At 38.3% G+C, this 19,523-nt stretch overlaps 1 protein-coding gene across 1 annotated transcript in view; it reads left to right on the top strand.

Moving 5' to 3' along the window:
- The window catches only part of elfn1a (extracellular leucine-rich repeat and fibronectin type III domain containing 1a), a 134,596-nt gene that overhangs the window by 73,448 nt on the left and 41,625 nt on the right, over window positions 1-19,523 (top strand). The window contains exon 2 of the mRNA XM_088329388.1: window positions 16,749-16,820. The gene's annotated coding sequence lies outside the window, so the exon portion shown is untranslated. The remainder of the gene's footprint in view (window positions 1-16,748; window positions 16,821-19,523) is intronic.

Here is a 19,523-nt window from a genome sequence, read left to right as displayed (position 1 = left end):
TTTCCGCACTATAAGGCGCACTGGGTTATAGGGCACACCCCGAAAAAATAGTTTTTGGTCCTATTTTTGACATACATAAGACGCACCGGATTATAAGGCGCTACAATGGGAACGTGGACAAAACAGTCAGATAGTTCAGTCCAACTTATTACCCCCTTAACATTCCGAAAGCTTGCAAAGAAGCAAATACGTGTCGAGAACACGTGCGGATCCGGTGTCCGTAAGATGTCACTCAAATGCATCGTTCCATCATTCGAAAGGTTAAAGTCTTGGGATTCAAGAAATGCCAACCATTCCTTAGTTTTTATTTTCTTTTTCGCTCGCAACTTTACTGTGCATATGACGATAAACACTTGGAATTGAGTTTAATTTAAAAATAGACACTCCATTCCATCCATTATCTGCACCGCTTATCACAGAAACATCGAGTTCAGTCTGAAACAAGATACAGGGACAATATAAAACCCGGAATAGCTCACCGAAGTCGTTGTGTTCATAATAATGTGCAGGCAATGTCCTCTTATATCCGTGAGTTTAGTAAATCCAGGAGAATACAATATTTACAAATACAGAATAGAAAAAAATGCTTTCTCTATGCCGTCAGCCACATGCTATACGCATTCATCTTTTTCGGCCAATTGCAGGCTTTGTTTCGCCGTTCAAGCCAATGGCAGCCTGTAAATGATAAAAAGGATCCGCCCCTTGACCTCCGATTACCATTAGCCAATAGTGATTGATTCAACTGATGATTGACACATCTTTTTCGGCCAATTGCAGGCTTTGTTTGCCGTTTAAGCCAATGGCAGCCTGTAAATGATAAAAAGGATCCGCCTCTTGACCTCCGAATAACTTTAGCCAATATTGATCGATTCAAATGATGATTGACACATTGGTTAGCCAATGAAACGCCGGTAAATAAATCCCAGCATCCACCGCGTACTACTTGGCGTTCGGGGGAAAATCTAGTCGGCGACTGCAAGTTAGTTGGAAAACTTTGCAACTTTAAAATTTATCCACAAATAAGGCGCACTGTATTATAAGGCGCATGGTCAGCTTTTGAAAAAAATAAAGGCTTTTAGGTGCGCCTTATAGTGCGGAAAATACGGTAGCTTTTCTTTTACACGGACTTATTAGGGTGTTTTTACACATAAAAATGACTTGTAGGCATTTATAGATCCTAAATGTTTTTTGTGTGGGTTTTGCACTTCTGGTCCCGTTACATTCCCATCATTAGGTGTGCTCTAGAAAGCACGCCGGGCCACTTTAATACTTGATGAGCAGCCATGTCTCCATGCCATGCTGCCACTTTCTCCGTCGCTATTTGTCTTGATGCCGTTTGCACGTACATTAGAATATTGCTTCTGTTTTTAGAAGGGCAATTTTAAAGTTACACATAAACATACCCGTTTTTTGCATTTGTGCGTTTTGGATTGTTGTTTGCAGGTTTAACAGGCTACTGGTACACTTTCCCCAGAATTAGAACCTTCACTTTTCTTGAGGCTCCAGTTTCAACCAAGGATGAATTGTTGAGATGCAAAGATTATACGAATAGGGTGCGGTCCCTTGCTTCAAGTTCAAAAGAGCCTGACCACAGTCATCTTTGCTTTTAATCTAGTCCCAGCATGCAGCACCCATCATGATTATTGCAAAAATCAGAGAAGACAAAGTTGTCCAGCAGTGCCCATTTCCCCTTAGAGGATGTGTTGCCCTCTGTTTGCAACTGTCGGATGACCTCTCGCTACACAAAACACAGCTGCTCCCCAAGCATGCGTCTGTTAGTTATCAAGATTGGCCAGATGAGGCAAAGATGGAATTTGGGATCTGATCCAAATTAACTGCAAACAATTAGGGAAACTTTGAAAACACATTTTGATCGAGGGGACGTATTGGGTCATCTTGTTCTATCTCTTATAGAATGTATTTTTGATTTAGGGTAAGAATGAGAGAAAATAATAAATATATGATTACATTAGTAAGATTAAACAAATGCACTTACTACGTGTTCTTGTTTTTTTAATTGACTATTAAATGAAATTGACAAAAATGAACGAAGAAAATGTTTTTTGATCATGAGTTGAAACGATGACAAACTACAATGGTTGTACATCATGAGAGCATCATCTGCACTGAGACACAAAAATATTTTTTGGGTGCCAGTTCCCATTTTGAAAGGGTTAATGGCACATGAGACTGGCCTGGGAGAATGTAATGTCTTTCTAGATGAAAACTCTGAGTCAACATAACCAAAAGTGCTCGGCCAGCCTTTTCTGGCATTCTTTTTAAATGCGAAAAAGGTATCTGAATGTTAAAATCACTCGGTTGATTCCTGGAATAAAAACAAAGATCCCAAACCATAGCATACTTATTTGTAAAGATAAAATCCGTGAATTTTCTGCGGCACACTAGAGGGGTACCTGAAAATTAAGATAAAAAAAAAAAATGTTTTTAAATTGTTAAGAGAGAATGTAACTGTCATCAGTAAAACATCAATGTTTTTACATTGGAAACAGAATAGCACGAGTGCGCCATCTTTACAAGTGTAAGTGAAGCAACACGTGGAAGATGTGCCTCTTGTCCAAAGTATCACCCTTATAGAGGAAAATACTATTCAAAGTTGAGGAAATTATACTTGTGTTGATTTTAAAACATCTCCCATCTCGTTCACCACCTTTTCAGCTTTCGTTGACAAACATTTTAGACCCTGGAGTAGATAAATATTCCAATATACCAGTATACACATGAATGGAGGATTTTAATGGTCCCTTTGATTGACACCCCATGACCAATTAAGTGTATAACCAACCGTATGAAAAAAAAAAAAATTAAACGCTAAAAGACCATGAAAATACTGCAGACCAATGTCAATGTCCATCTACTGATTGCACCGAAATAATGAAAAAAAACCCTCCCTTCGACAACCAGCACGTGCACATGTTTATTAGAGCAATTACACCGATGGAAATCAGCATTTGGAAAAGGCAGAGTGATCCGCCAGTGCATGAAACCATGTCATTCATTTGATTAACAGCAAGTTTGATTGACAAGAGACACAGAGCGAGGAGCCGTCTAATCAGCTGATTTGAATCGCCCTCGGCAGCCATTCCTTCTGCTCTGACTAGAGTGATGTTTAGCCTGGGTTTAGCCATACGGCATATTTTTAATTGCATAATCCTTGACGTGAGGGCAGCTTTTCTTGGTGTGCATCGACATTTATTCATTTGCGCATACTCGTATTCACTAATTAAAGTGTAAATTCCCGGTAAAATAATGAGCAATTATAATAGGGGAATATGTTTCATTGGGCAACTTTTTTACGAGAAAAGTATTTTCCCGTTGTGCTTAGTAGCGTTATTTTTTTTTTTTAATAGCACCACACCTGGAGCACCACAGCACCACTAGTGCACACGGCTTGGATACAAAAAGGACTTCCTTTCTTTGAAGGGATAGTGGGTAATCTTTGGCGCCTCCTAGTGCTACAAAAATCTCATCTCATCTCATCTCATTAGCCGTACCGCTTATCCTCATTAGGGTCGCGGGGGGGGGCTGGAGCCCATCCCAGCCATCTTCGGGCAGTGGGCAGGGGACACCCTGAACTGGTTGCCAGCCAATCGCAGGGCACACGGGGACAGACAACTCATTCGCTCATTCACACCTAGGGACAATTTGGACCGGCCAATTCACCTGAAATGCATGTTTTTGGAATGTGGGAGGAAACCGGAGTGCCCGGAGGAAACCCACGCAAGCACGGGGAGAACATACAAACTCCGCACAGAAAGTCTGGAGCTGGATTTGAACCCACGACAGGTTCCCATGACATGAACTGTGCCGCACAAGCGCTAACCACTGCGCCGCCGTGCTGCCCATGCTACAAAAATCATCAGTGAAAAAAAAAGTATTGATTTTTATATCAAGCAAAAATACATGAAATATCATACTGATGTTTTTTTTTATAAAAAAAAAAACTTAGGTCGAAAAATGTATAGTTCTTTTATAAAGGGAAATTCCTAACTTAGGTTGCCGCCATGTTTGTCTGACGTCTTGTTTGTCAGCTGTCTCTGGCACTGGTTTTCGTTTTCATTAGACAGTGCCAACTAGTGGTGAAATATTACACAGTGGGGCTTTTAAAGTGGGGCTCATTGACTTGAAACTTCGCTTTTTTAAATTAAAATGTTGAAAGTTAAATATTTTTGATATAGTATATAAATTATATATTTACCCCTCTCTACTCCGTGCTTCAGTAATGTCACTGGTTCACTCCTTTGCTGGACAAAAATCTAATTGGAAACAAAAGATTGTGAAAAAAATAACAATATTAAAAAGTCAGATTTAAAGATAAAAAACAGTGTATGCTTCAAGCTGATTCGCCATTCAATTAAAAAAAAAAGTAAAATAAAGACTTCGATTTGAGAACCACTGTAAGCGACATTAAGGAGTCCACCGTGCTTCTGTGCAGCAAAGCGTCAATGACGGTGCAATTGTACAGAAGCTTCAACTAAATTGCTGATCGAAGCCCCTGAGCCCTGCAGTGGTTCACTCAAAGTGCAACACTGAAGATGACTTCATACTTGAAATACCGAGAACAGTCAAAGTTATGAGAATGAACGCTTTGGATGAAAGTCAGTGTTACATGTTGTCAATCCTGCGCACACATTTTGATTAATTCTGCAGTAACTGTGAGCCTGATATTGTCTTCTTGGTAAGACCGAAAAACAGGGAATAACCATCATGGAAACCGGTGTTTTTTTAACTAGTGTCCCGGGGCACACTAGTGTTTCCGAGAGACCTTGTCTAGTGTAGTGCAGGAAATTGCCATATTTAATCCTCGCAAAAAAGCACGCCATTGTTTGCCATCTTGCTGTCCTCCAGTGATAAGCCGAATATCTGTAACATACATCCATATCAGCATGTAGAAGCAGTTTGCTATTTTATTCCTATAATATGATTGTCCTGGCTGATTTGGACAGTGAAAATGTTCCATTTTCTTTAAATAACTACATTGAAAAATTAAAAGTATAAAAACAATTTTATTACAACTGTTTCAGAACCTTAGTCAACCGAAGGGAGCCGAATTGTAACGAAAATAAAAATACTGTAAAACAAAGTCAACAAGACAGCTGAAATACTTTCCATTGCACTATATTTCGATAATAAAGTCAGTATTGCAAATAATGTAGTTCTTTTGCCATATTGCCAGCAGATTTGAAGGTTTTTGTTCTTGAACAGTTACCTGTTTACATTTATTGGTTGTAGCTCCTCACACTCTGCCGGTTTTATTTTTTTAACTTAAAACCTCAGCATAATAATAATAATAATAATAATAATAATGATAGAAACAACAAACAACAGTGTGCAACAATACTGGTTTACACATACACTTTATCCTCTGCAGGGAATGCTTATTACTAGCTAGTTTTGGGGTCAATGCAATTTTTGACGATGTATTTAATTCAATTATAACTGCGTGCTTGTTTTTTCCAATTACTATATTCATTTAGTTTAGTTTTTTTTTCTAACCACTAGGTGGGCCTACATAATACACACTGTCCCTTCTTGTGTATGTTTTAGATCAGGGGTGATGTAATAATAGTCTGTAGTCTGTAATAGTCTGTGGTCTGTGCAGCCATTTGAGACATCTTGTGATCAAGAACTATACAAATGAACGTGACTCGACTTGACTAAAATGCCCTAATCATATTCTCATTTGGAAATACAGAAATCCCTCGCTATAACAGGGCTTACCCACTTCTCGTATTTGCTTCTTGCATTGCTTAGTCAAGTCATGTTTATTTGTATAGCCCTTGATCACATGAGTCTCAAAGGGCTGCACAGACCACAGATTATTGCAAACCACAGAATATTATTACACCATCCCCTGATCTAAAGCCTACATGAGGGCAAGGAAAAATTCAAAAACCTCAACACGAGGAAAATGAAGAAACCTTGAGAAGGGCCCGCACATGCGGTAAACCCCCTTCCAGGATGACCAGGCTGCAATGGGTGTTGCAAAAACAAATAATACACAGATATTGTCAACATGAAATATAGCTATATATGTATTCCTGCTTATTAATATTTGACGGTGGAGTGGGTTTTTGTTTAAAAAATATTCATAACAAAACTCTATGCAGTACTTGTGTTCTTTAAACAAATGCTTGAGCCTGTAAAAAGGATTTGTTTTTTGCTTTGAGTGTGCAATAGAGTATTTTATTGTATAATAATTACTAAAACATTAAATTTGTCTACTTAATTTTGGAACCTAATCCCTGTGATAGACAGGATATGATGTTACTGTCAGACAGGACGAAAGGAAGACTGAGATCACTTGCGCTCCGCTCGTTTTTTGGTTTTATTGAAAGGAAGGAAATGACAAGGTGGGATTCTTCGATCCGTTGGTTGGCGGATTGACGGAACTTGACAGGCGGGTGAAGGCTTGGCGGGAATGGTCGCGGACAGGCGTAATCGTAGTGTTCGGAAAAGAGTTCAGGAGTCAGACGGGCAGGGCAGATTTACAGAAACGGGTCGGCAACGGAGATCAATCAGAAGAAAACAGGGAGCAGGCAAAGAGTCAGAGGTACGGGCTTACTGAGCTGAAGGCAACAGGTAGCATGAGTACAATCGGACAAAGTGTTACCGGAAGCTGGGGATTTAAATGCACAGGGTGCGCCAATCAGCTGTCCTGGCTGTTGGCGCCAAAAACCTGAGCACAGGTGTTCCCAATACATGTGATTGTGACAGTTACAGGGAAATGTATTTAATAATTGAGTTTGTTTGAAATCTGTTAATGATTGCTCTGCAAAAAATAATAATAACAACAAATCAAATTAACAAGTACTAAAAACCTTCTAGATGATTTTAATATCAACTTTTTGGTTGTAATTATGATTTTCTTGTTTCACTTAGAAAAAAATGAAAGAGTAAGAACGCAGGAAAAAAACTCTTGTGCCACTGACTGATTGTTTTATTTTTATCATTTTATGTATTACTTCAGCTATTTTTTGCGGGGGGAAATGGTTATAATATAGTAAAAATGGTTAAACATATATGAAAATTGGCGTTTGGATTATACTTGAAATAGGCCCCTTCTTAATTTCACAGTTTTCATGCTACACTAATAAAGAAAAATAAAAGGGGAAAAAATATGGGGATGAGCATGAAACTACCACACTAGACCCCTACCCCCATTCCTCATACCTAATGTGTTTTGCGGCAAGAATAGGAACTAGCTTAAATTAAGATACGGAAAAGATAGCCGTTTTAGAAAATAATTATAAGTGCTCTTTGAACTTAATTGGTCATTGTTCACACATACTTTATAAAGAAAATAACATACTTTCAACTGGTAATTTTTAAACAGTTTTTGACGGTTGGTGTGCCTGCAGTTTTTGGGATACAAATATGTAGTTTGGCTCAAAACATGTTAAGAAACACCAATGTAAATGGCCGCCTGTAAAAGCATTTCCAAGCACCTGTGTTGACCTGAGAGTAAAAGCAGAGGATTCTGACATGGAATATACTTCATAATGCAGGTGACCTGCTTTGTTTGAGATGCCCTCAAAAAGTGGGAAGCTAAACATTTCCTCTATTATGTATGTGCAGGGTTGGGTAGGGTTACTTTAACTTGATTACTTTCAAGTACTTTTGGATTACTCCAATACCAAATATGCTAATAAAAGACAGAAGAAACTAAATATGAATAAAATTATGACTCACAACACGTGGTAAGCTTTCTCTCCTGGCTTTGATCTCTTTGATCTCTGGTAAAACTAACATAAAATGCGAGAGAAAAAAATGAAAAAAAATCCAAACAGCTTGCCAACATCATTTTTTGCCATTCCATGTATTCTGTTACTCCCCAAGCCTGCACAAAATGTAGTAATTTTATTTATATTTAGTTTCTTTTGTCTTTTATTAGCATATTTGGTTTTGGAGTAATCCAAAAGTAATTGAAAGTAATCCAGTTAAAGTAACCCTACCCAATCCCGTGTAACAGTATGTGTTATCAATAACCAACTGAGTTCATAGGGCCTTTGTGTTTTTGTTTCCACTGCGGCTATCTGCTTTTAGCTTTCCTTTATCAGGAGGGTTCGGGGCGGAACACATTAGGTTCGAGGAATGGGTGTTGAGGAAAGTGCTAGAGAATTACTTTTTTTTATTTTCATTTTTCAGTGTAGCATGAAAATGGTAAAAATAGGAAAAGGCCTGCTTCTAGTAGAGTCCATCCAAACACCAACCAAAATCCCCCAAAAATCAAGGGTTTATTCAAGTCAATCTAAGAAATTGAGTCTCTAAATTTCTGTTCAGCTCCTATTGGGTGGTTTAAAAAAAAACAAATTTTTCATATTGGGAATAAAACCATCACTTTATATCACAAATACAACACTATTTGGATATCCATAGATGAATGCAAGGATTTTCAAATTCAAACTGACAATGCATTTGTTGCCGTGACGAAATATCTTTGCGTTTTTATTGAAAATATACTGTCCTGGAAGTTTCAGCAGGCGGTCTAAGCCGCCACTCATTGCCTACCATGAGTGTTAAGTGCCAGGTCAGTAGCATTGTGTCATTTAGAGCTATTTCCGTGCTTGTGTGTGCGCCGCACGTCAGCAGCCTAGCACAATCCGTTAGCTCGCTGCCAAGTCGACCTTCCCCGGTTCCGGGTCAGCTTCCTGGATAGACGCCAGCCCCTCAGGAAGCAAATGTGGTCTGGCCGGCCATGCTGCCTCCTCTTCCTCTCTCCCTCCTCGCCTCTCTTCATCCTTCTCCTTCAGGCTGCCTCATGACACATCCTCAATTCTTGGCGAGTTTACCTGCAAGCTTTATTCGTCTTGGCCCATTTCCATGAAACCTCTAGAGTGGCAGACAGCTGTTTTGCAATTTGCATGTCATAATTGACAAAGGCTAGGAACCACTACACATGCAGCTTCCTTTGTTCCTCTAATCAAGTGGTGGGCAAACTTTTTGAACTGAATTGAATTGTCTTGTCATGCACAACAATGTAGTATGTACTGAGATTAGACATGACACTCAAAGGTAAACATAAAAGAAATAGAGAGATAAAAGACTAAAGACAAAAGCCAGACAAATATTTACAAATTAGTGCTTAGAGATCGGCCTTACGTTAGAAAAAAATGAAATTTTTGTGAATGAAAAATAATAGTGCTTCATTACAATAGTGCAATAACATTTAGCAGCAACAAAATAATTCACAAGGTATGTATCTTCACAGTTTTGTGCAATGACATTTAGCAGCAACAAAAAGAAAAAATCCAAAATAAGTAATCACAATAATGTGCGCTTATTTAGGGTGATGGCCCGCGGGAAGAAACTGTCTCGAGCTTTTGGTCCTTCTTTTGAGGTACCTTAAGTGCCTACCAGAGGGCAAGAATTTGGAGTGGGGTTAAAAGATAGATTCTTTTTGTTCTTAACAGAGACATATCATATATTTTATAACAAAAAGCTAATTCCTCAGCGCAATTGATTTCACTGGGTGACGTTAGATGATTTGATAAAAGCTGTATATGATTATAGATATATCACTTAAAATTGGTCCCCTCCCACAGTTACTTAAGAGTATTCAGGCTCATTTTGAATGTCAATTTTGTCCTAAATAATGGTTTTAAAGCGACGAGCAAGCTAAGGTATTTTATAAAAAGGTCACAAAATAATGCATTTGAGGATACCAACGTATTTGCCTGCAGTGCAGACGGCGCTGGCCAAAGGAGAAAGACGTGCCGGCCACTCCTGCCGCTCACCCAATCAAATTACTCTGCATTTTTTGCTAGAGCAATAATGTAAAACATTTGTTTTGGGTAAGTAGCTTGTTATGTGCATTTTCATCATAAAGTGTCACAACAATGAACACAGATTGTTTGATGCTGACAGAACCCGAACAGAAGGTCAACCCAAACGCGTTACATTTTCGCACCAAGCTTTATTTTTCGTAATTGGTGCAGTCATGCGCAGGAACACAAACGCCAGAGATTCGGCGATCGCTGGGTAGAAGAGGTGAGACAGAGAAGTCAGGCGCGGGAAAACAGAAAGCCAGAGATTGAAACCAGACAGGACAGACGGGATCGATACCAGATACAGGATACATATGCAGATACCGGGCAGGACGGGACTGATACCTGACACAGGATGCACGAGGAAGATAACGCACAGCACAGGATAGACAGGATCGATACTGGATACTGAGTACACAAGCAGGATACAGGACAGACAGGATTGATACCAGATACAGGATGCACAAGCAAGATACCGGACAGGCTGGGACAGGCGGGATCAATACCGGAAACAGGATGGACGAGCAAGATACCTGACAGGACAGGACAGATACCGGATACTGGATACATGAGCAGGATACCGGACAGGACGGGACTGACGGGATCGATACTGGATACATTTTATTTTTACCATTTTCGTTGGTCGTTCTAGATTAAAAAGCCTGGCAGCCCACATGTGTCAGGTGAGCTGTAGTTTGCTAATCCCTGGTAGAATTAATAAATAAAGTATCCAGATAGATTTATACATAGGTCATTTTTCCGATACAGTCATATATTATTTATAAAACATATTCCACAAATTGCATTTTAATATTTTAGATTCGGATGATAGTTTCTGTAGAAAATGGAATAAATCCAAATGTGCTTTTTTGTATAATTCATAGTGTATTAGCGATCAGTGTAATATCCTCCTCCCCCACCCTTTTTTTTAATTGTAAAACATTTTTAATTGTTGTCAGTAAAATTTGTATCAATAAATGTTTAAATACTAACTGATTCAAACAGTATTCCGTCCCATTCATTGTATGTTTATTGAGAAAATACTGGTTGTATTTTTAATGTGGTTGGACTTTGTATTAGACCACTTTGAGAGGTAAGGTCTCAAACTCAATTGGCTTTGGGGTTGCCGGAGTTGGGTTTGGGCCAAATGGGGTTTTCCACAAAAACAGCTACTCCATTCTACTCTTAGTCCATCTAATTGAGTTTATCATACAGACTTTTATTTAGTTTAAGTTTAATATTTATTTCATTGATAAGAACCTTGACAATTTAAATAAAATTGTGGAGTCTGGAGTACCTTAATCAGAGATAATAGACGTGCTAAACAATTGTAAAAATAAAATGTCTACTTATTGTTTTAACATACACATGATAATAGCTGAGCAGATTACACATATAATTTTGAAACCCATAACCTACATATGCTATCAATCATTTGTAACGGGGGAAATTTCAAAACAAGATTAAGATAGAAAAGTTATACCAGTATGTAAAAATGGCAACAAAACAACTACCGGTATCTCTGTTTATTAATTTCGCCAAAATATTAAAGAAAAGTTCTGATAAAGGACAGGACAAATTTTTAGATAAGCACAAATTATTTGACAAAAGTCGATATATTTTTAGGGATCAACATCAATAGCTGTGATTGATGCGGTTATTGACCTAATAAAAACATTTGATAGCAAATAATCTTATTATGCTATCAAAAAAAGGTTATGGTCTCAGGGGAAAGGCTTTGAGATGGACTCAACTCTACTTGTCTCGAAGGCAACAACATGTGAAAATGGTTGAGTTGACACCTGGATACTTTGTTTTCTGTTGTGCAGCACCACAGGGTTCGGTCCTGGGTCCAAAGCTATTCAATGTATTCATGAACTGTATATTTAATATTCAAAACTATCAATATTAGTCATATTTGCAAATGACACTAACATTCTATGTTGCAATGATAATTATATTATTCGAGTAACAAATAATAATAGTGAATTAATCAACTTAAAATATGGAAAGATACAAATGAATTATCTTTACATTTTAACAAAACTAAAGTGATATCATTTGGTAACCACAAAGCAAATCTAGAAGTGGCAGTGAAAATGGATGTTGTTGCCATGGGAAATGTATCAAAAATTCAATTTTATCAACTATATATATATATAACTATTCTTATTGTTATTGTTTAGCTTTATTATTGTTATTATTTTGCTTTCACCATTGTGCAAATGTATGTAGGGATTTTTCAAGCTGGGCTTATTTGTTCTGCATTCATCACAATCTGGATCTATATTTATGAACAAAACAATGAGGTGAATACATATGTTGGTGATGTCAGTGATGTTGTTGATAATGTTAAAAACGAAAAGCAAAAACTAAATAAATGGGGATAAAATCACAATGAAATAGATTTTAATACTAACACAAAACAGACATGTATTGCACAACTCATAGTTAGGGCAGACAAGTGGGAGCTTGATGCTGGTTGAAGCTTCCATGTCTTGTCTTTTTAACTTTTCAATAGGTATTCAAGAGGTGTTTGTTACATGTAAATACACAAGAAATCCATTTGTAAGACAATTATTAAGGACATCGGGGCGTAGGTTTGCATAGTCATATCCTTTTTCCTATTCATTTTTGGACTTGTTACATTAACATTTTTTTTTTTTTTTTTTTTTCTTGGAGTTTTATTTTCCTTTAATATGGAGCGAAGTGTAATAGATGCATTTTGAAAAGTTCGACTTGAATATTTCCCTCCTCCCTCCTTGTCAATAAGCTATTACTGAAAACTGTATATTATGCATGCGGTAGTAGGAGGCAACATACGTGTTGAAAATGTAAAGCATGAAAAAGTTCCGGCGCGTCGACTGGAGGTCAGCCGGTCAGTTCACGAGTAACAGGGTCCCTTTGCTTTGGTATCTTCCTCTGCAAGCTACAGTATGTGAATACGGCAAGTGCGCTTTTGGATCAATAAGGTTGCGAAGAGCAACAAACCTTCTGTCAAAATGAATGCCGGGCCTCAGCCGCAAAACAAATGCAAGTTTGTGTTTTTTTTTCTCTCACGGGATCGATAGTGGAGAACACACAACGCTGGGAAATGATCTGCGGAGCGACAAAATGCCTGCAAAAACACGGCTCAACAGCTTGACTACACAGAGAGGGTGTAGAGACCCGACTTTGAATGTTTTGCAGTTGTTCGACTGTTTGCACTCGCTTTGATTTTACAAGAGCATAACTATATCAGCACTAGTTTGCTTTTCTGTTCTTTAGTTTAACAAGTTGTTCTGCTGTGTTTTGGATTTGTTCTAACATTATGAGGGTGTGTGCTTGTTTATATTCTGCGGAATAACAATATGGTAGCAGAAAGGCAGTTAGAAGTCACACGTGCTCGCCCAAATCCAATGTTACTGCTCATATAGTTAAGTTTTTGTTTACTAGTTCAAAGGTGCTACGACACACATTGTACGGTTACTTTAAGTGCAAATGTGTTTGAGATTGCAAGGTGTTTGCTTTAATGCCCCTTTAAAACTTGGCTTTAAGCGTGATCTCAAATTCTTACACATGCAAAATGTGAGAAAATAGTAAATGATTTTTGCCTAAAATTTGTCTATATTCTATCTGTATATTTCATTTTTTGGAGGTAATGCTTTTTAAGACAGCATGTCCTCTCTTTGTCATCCCGAGCTGTGATGTCATTAGAAGAACACCATCTCCCTAGCAAGACTGTTGCCATATTCTTTTTCTTGTTAATAACTGAAAAAAGTTGAGTGTTTTGAGCGAAATTTTGGTAGTTTTAGTGGAGAATGCCATGTGTCGCATGTGGGTGCAGTAATATTCAACAAATGGTGAGCAGCCAAAAAGGGGCTCACAGGCAAAAAAACATTGAGACCAGCCAATGAGGGACTTACTGGGACGATCAACAAAAGGCGGACGCAGCCTCGGCGGAAAAATCCACCAGCGGCCGACAAAAAAAACCGTTTTGGAATAAACGAACATGCCAGGGCAGCAAATCAAATAACACTGCAGTGCGCAGCCAGGTTAACCAGGAACAAAAAAGGGGCTACAACAATAAACGCAGAGCCAGCTGGAAATAAACAAACCAATGAACAGGACAAAATCGGAGCAAAGGCTACGTTAGCCCGTCAAACCACACACAGTGGGCAACCAGCGAGCGCGAACTACGAGCAAAGCCAGGAAAGCCTTTAGCAGCCATTACGCTAACGGGAGCTAGCCGGATAAAATAATACCATTTGCGACAAATGCTTCAAAAAACACAAACAAAAAGACAGAAACGAGTGGTATGCAATCGCTGCTCACTAAAATTGGTGTCTTTTTCTCAGTTTGTCTTACATATTTTATATGATCTGATTATCTGATTCACCATTTTCAAAACGTGTTCCTTCAATGAATTCACAGCTCTAGAGGAATAAAAACAGATGGATCATTTTTGAGAAATTAATTATCCAGGTCCATTGTGTGTGGAATATTTTACCATATGTTTACACAATTGTAGGGTGGAATTCAACAAATTCTCTGCCTAATTGTAAAACAATTCTGTTTTACTAATGTTCTGCTTTTATTAAAGGGTTTAAGGTTATACTAATGAGTAACGGCAAAAAAAGTAGCCCATGGGTGTAGTCGTGCTCAAAGAGTAAAGTGTCTTATCAGTGAGAATGTTGTCTTAAGAGACCTGCTTTTGTACCCCGGGATACTTGACTTTCTCGAGCAGAGAGAAACAATCTACCAGTCGTGACCTTTATGGACCCAGGACAGGTCTGCCATTCAATGCTAACAAGTAGCTCAGAAATAGACTTTTGTTACATCCCTCTTTGTATCAGTGTGTAATGGGCAATTAGTACTGACGTTTATGGTGATCAATTGAAGTTCTTAGCATATAAAGGGTCTCCCAGGCATTCGACACACGGGACGTGATTCACACTAAATGCTGTCATCCGTACATTGCTGAAGACTGAGCCGCGCCTGATTGCGCAAGGACGTTTTCTTGCCGTGACGAAGCATCCGAACACACTTCAATGACTTTTCTTGGGCCGGTCTATTCATTAAAGCCAACTGTTCCCGATTGGCTGAAAGGCTTCTGCAACTACAACCCTGCCAAGGGCGTCGCGTCTCCCACTAGTGTTCGGCTTCATATAATGGGTCATTGAACGACTAAGTAGACTCATTATGATGTGTAAGTAAAAGAACACTGTGGAAGTTCTTAAGAACCCAGCCCCCAAACCCAACATACCCTTGATTCCTCTCCTGCTACACATTATTGAGAGCAATGGTTCTCAACTGGCCTGACTTCAGGATCCACAATATCACTCTAATTACAAGCCGTAAACCAAATCTAGAAATAAAAAAGAATCAACTTCTCCATTGGTTCCCTTTAATAATCTATTAACTACATTTTTAATTAATTTTAAAATGCTCAAAGCCATTTTTAAAAGCCCCACCATGCACAAACATTAAAAGAAAAAGTGCAACTACAGAAATGTATACATTTTAAATCAACTCAAATTCTGTGCTTTCAGCTGAGAAGCCCCGCTTGTTGAACTGAAATGATCAACTCTACATTATAGGAGGAAAATACCTAATTTACCCCCCCCCCCAAACGGAAATAAATTCAACAAAAACAACAATTCAATATGATTCATATAGACAATTTCTTGTCAGCTTATCAATAAGTAAATATTCTCTGACAAAACTTTATGGCTCCTTTTTTCGGTAGGTGTCCGTTCACATCATGTATTTTTGCCATTTACTGCTAAGGAGTGAAATTGACCCTCAGTTATCATTTTCTTAGCAATATTTTTGCCAAGTCAAAGGTTCACGACCAACTGAAAACAAGCCTGCGGCCCACTTTTGGGTTCCGACCCACTGGTTAACAGGGTCTGCCAGACGGTGGCTGAAAAAAACAAAACCTGACAATATTATTATTAAAAAAAAAATTGAACTTCAATATTGATGAGGGATTGGTGTCAGTTTGTAACACAAAAAGTGTGGCAGGAGAGCCTAAATGCAAAAATGTATTGTTTTCCAAAAAGCCACACTCAAATAACCCTTGTGGATTATTTTCAGATCAAAAATACTTAACAGCACAATTTATGTAATGCATAATAACCAAATAACACTCTGTGAGTTATTTCTGTTGTGCCAACCACAGTCTTCACAAATCCAAGATCAATTTAGTTGTTCGAGCACTGGAGTGGTATAGAATTCTTGTGAAAAGGCAGTAGATGCTATTTCATCATCACACTATTTTTAGCCACAACACCAGAGACAAATGTTCATTTTGCTGTGCATTTCACATGTTGCAATGACAATGAATCATATTCCTCTACTCCATTGCAAGCATTGTAAATGACCAAATCATTATCATTGTAACATGTGAAACGCAATAAAAAAATTAACATTCGGTTCTGGTACCGCAACTAAAGATAGTGTTGTAATAAAAAAAAAAACCTAAGCCTTTTCATACGTCATCTTTATCACCAGTTGTCCAGTGGAAAGAGTTTGCCGCTGTGGTTCATATTTCATTACAACCGAAAATTGGTGTTTTTTTTTTTGTTTTTGTTTTATTTATTTATTTAAAAAAATGCATTTTCAAATGCACTGGTTTAGAACAAATAGTGAGAGGCACATGGTAATCTGTCTGGTTACGGGTGTGATACTACAATGTTATGGTGATGAGGTACGGTGCAGGGTCCGGTGGGTCACTGCTCGTAGGTTCCCGGCCTTTCACAGTGCCGGTGTAATTTTTCTTGTGTCCCACTCTACCACCCACATGCTTTCTGTATGTCGACATTGATAAATAAAACGACGGTCATCACTGTTTCGAGGTCATTTTTCGCACAAAACCTAAAAATCACCATTTGCAGAAAAGGGAGACGAAAACCAGTCACATTATTTTTTTTGTTTAGATCATCTGTTTTTACAATCGTTGCATCATTTTGTGTGTTGTAGAGACAAGCCATAGAAGACGGCGCACATCTGGGATGCTCTGCTGCGTCAAAGACTTCGAACCAGATTACTGAGGTAAATAGGAGGATTTTCGTAGCTGGGGCTTGAGTTACCTGTTGCTTTATAAAAGGCAAAACAGGCCCTTAGTTCATGCTGACTCCTTTGCCCCTTCCCTTCTAAGAGGATCACAGGGAATAAATGGATAATCCGCTGGTCAATGCACATGATTAGTACAGTGGCAAAGACAAACTTCTCAAAAGGACGTCTTGTCATCCTGTACACAACCTTTTTTCTGCCAAGGCACCCCTTTTTCAGTTGCAAAATCTCAAGGCATGCTCTACTAGCAAAACACTTTAAAATTAAATTTGCGGTACCAGTTTTATGTTGGTTTCTTCTTTTAAAGCTTAATGAATCAAGTTGCCTAAATTGAAGGTATCAAGTTTTTCTTATCATTCGTTGTCACCGATAAGACAAGTCATACATTTTAGTTAAGAATTTTCAATACGTTTTCACTTCCCCTTGTTTATAATCTGCTTTCCATGTTTTATGTTTTTATGTTGTTTTTCTAGAAAAATAACAAAACTATTTAAAATGAGCAAATATTATATGTGGAACAACATATTTTAAAACATTCTAACTTGTCCTCTTTATTTTTTTAAGTGAGTTGATTAAAATCAGCCAAGTAACCTGCAGGATTGTTTATTAGATTTTATTGATCTTATTTATTTATTCGGTCCAATGTTCTAAGGAAAAAAAACAAAAATTATGTGAAGGACTAAAAATGGTCTGTGGTAGAGGATAATTGTTCACAGCATTATCTTTTTTATAAATATTTTTTTTTTGTATTTTGTGTGGCCGCCATCATTTTGCAGAACCACCTTAATGCTCCTGGTCGTGGATTGCCACTGGAATGCTCTTCCACTCCTCTACAACATGACAGAGCTAGAAATATGTTACTTCTCCACTTTCCTCTTAAGAATGCCATAAAGAGGTTCCATTGGGTTTAGTTTGGAAGACTTGCTTGGCCAGTCCATCCTCTTTACCGTTAACTCCTTTAGAAACGCCTTGGTCATCTTGGAAGTGTTCATTGTAAGGCTTGAACATTGCCCTGCAACCCAATTTCTGGAAGGGGGATCATTCCCTGCTCCTTTAGTTCACAGTACATGCCTAAGTTTATGTTTTCGGCAATGTGATTCAACTCCAGTGTTCCCCGTGCATCCCCAAACCACGACATTCCCAACACCAAGCTTGACGTTGGCACAACACAAACATCTTTGTGTCCTCAAATGGTTGCCGCCACTCAAGTTGTACACCCGCTGAGCCAAATAATTCACCTTACTTTCATTAGACCAGTTTCCAATGAGCCAGGCTTATTTCAAAGCGATGTTGCTTCGTTCTATTAAACATTACAATGACACATCTGCAGGAATGATAGGGTTATAATCAATTTTGTAAAGAATCCTGAATTTATGATAAGTGTATGTCTTTTTTGGGTAGGTCCTTAAAAAGTTGAAATTTAAATGTTTTCGTATGTGTTAACAAAGGCAGCAGGGCAGATGGTTGTTTAGCACGCGGCCCCACTATGTGGAAGTTCACAGTTCAAGTCCAGTTACCGCAGCCTCCCTGTGTGGAGTTTGCATGATCTCCCCGTGCCTGCGTGGGTTCCCTCCGTGCACTCTGGTTTCCTCCCACATTCCCAAAAATATGCATGTCAGGTTTATTGGCTGGTCCGAATTGTCCCTAGGTGTGAATGAGGTAGTGTGATATCTGGCTTTGTGTGCCCTGCGACTGGCAGAAACCAGTTCAGGGTGTCCCCTGCCCACTGGCTGAGATGGGCTCCAGCACCCCCGCGACCCTATTGAGGATAAGCAGTGCAGATAATGGATGGATTTGTCAACAATGCCCAACTGAGTTCAAGGAGCCTTTATGCCTTATTTTCCATATGCATATCTGCTTTTAAAAGTATTATTGCAAACCATTGACTATTATTATACAAATCCCTTATCTAATACCTACATGAGAGCAAGGAAAAACTCAAAAATCTCAACATTTATAATCATATTCTGTGCTTCCATCTTGGTGCTACGGGTACCCACAAAAATCAAACACTCGCAAAGTGATTTGGTCACTTTGAGTCCCCGCAATTTAGATTCTTCCTTGTGCCATGTTATACATGTTTTCGTTTTGGACTACACAATACAGCGACATCTAGTGGTTGAATTTTACACCTTATCCTATTAACAACTGTTCCTGGGTTTACAATCCTTTAATCTCCTTCTCACCAAGTTAAATGTAGCCTCCGTCAAGATTGTGTCAGTTTACACTTTGTCTTTTGATGAAATATCCTGTCTTGTTTCCAGTATGTTTTACATTTTTATCTTGTCAAATTTTAAACCTTGATTGTAGTACCATTGACGGAAGCCTTCCATAAAAATGATCAATGAATGCAATCATGAGACAATTATTTTAATCCAATGGAGCAATTTTATGACAGTTATCGTTGGAAATAAATTTTAGTTGGACAAAAACACTGTTAGCTTGCTAATAATAGAAATCAGTGGAACAAATCATGCCTTTTATAGGCAGAAAAAAAAGTTATGAACATTTTTCTCACTGTACAAAAAGCAAAACTGCCTGATGAGCATTAAGCGTCCTGACTTCCGTCTGACTCACGCTCAGTCCATGTGCAAAAAGCACATAATTGTCTTGATAAAGAGATAAAAATCTAGAATATTATGCCTAGTGTTTCGCCCCAGCACCACACTTTATTGTGATGTG

Source organism: Urocampus carinirostris, chromosome 1, assembly GCF_059441175.1.
Source record: "Urocampus carinirostris isolate Australia breed hairy pipefish chromosome 1, RoL_Ucar_1.0, whole genome shotgun sequence".
Classification (NCBI taxonomy): domain Eukaryota; kingdom Metazoa; phylum Chordata; class Actinopteri; order Syngnathiformes; family Syngnathidae; genus Urocampus; species Urocampus carinirostris.
This window is presented reverse-complemented; position numbering and strand designations above follow the sequence as displayed.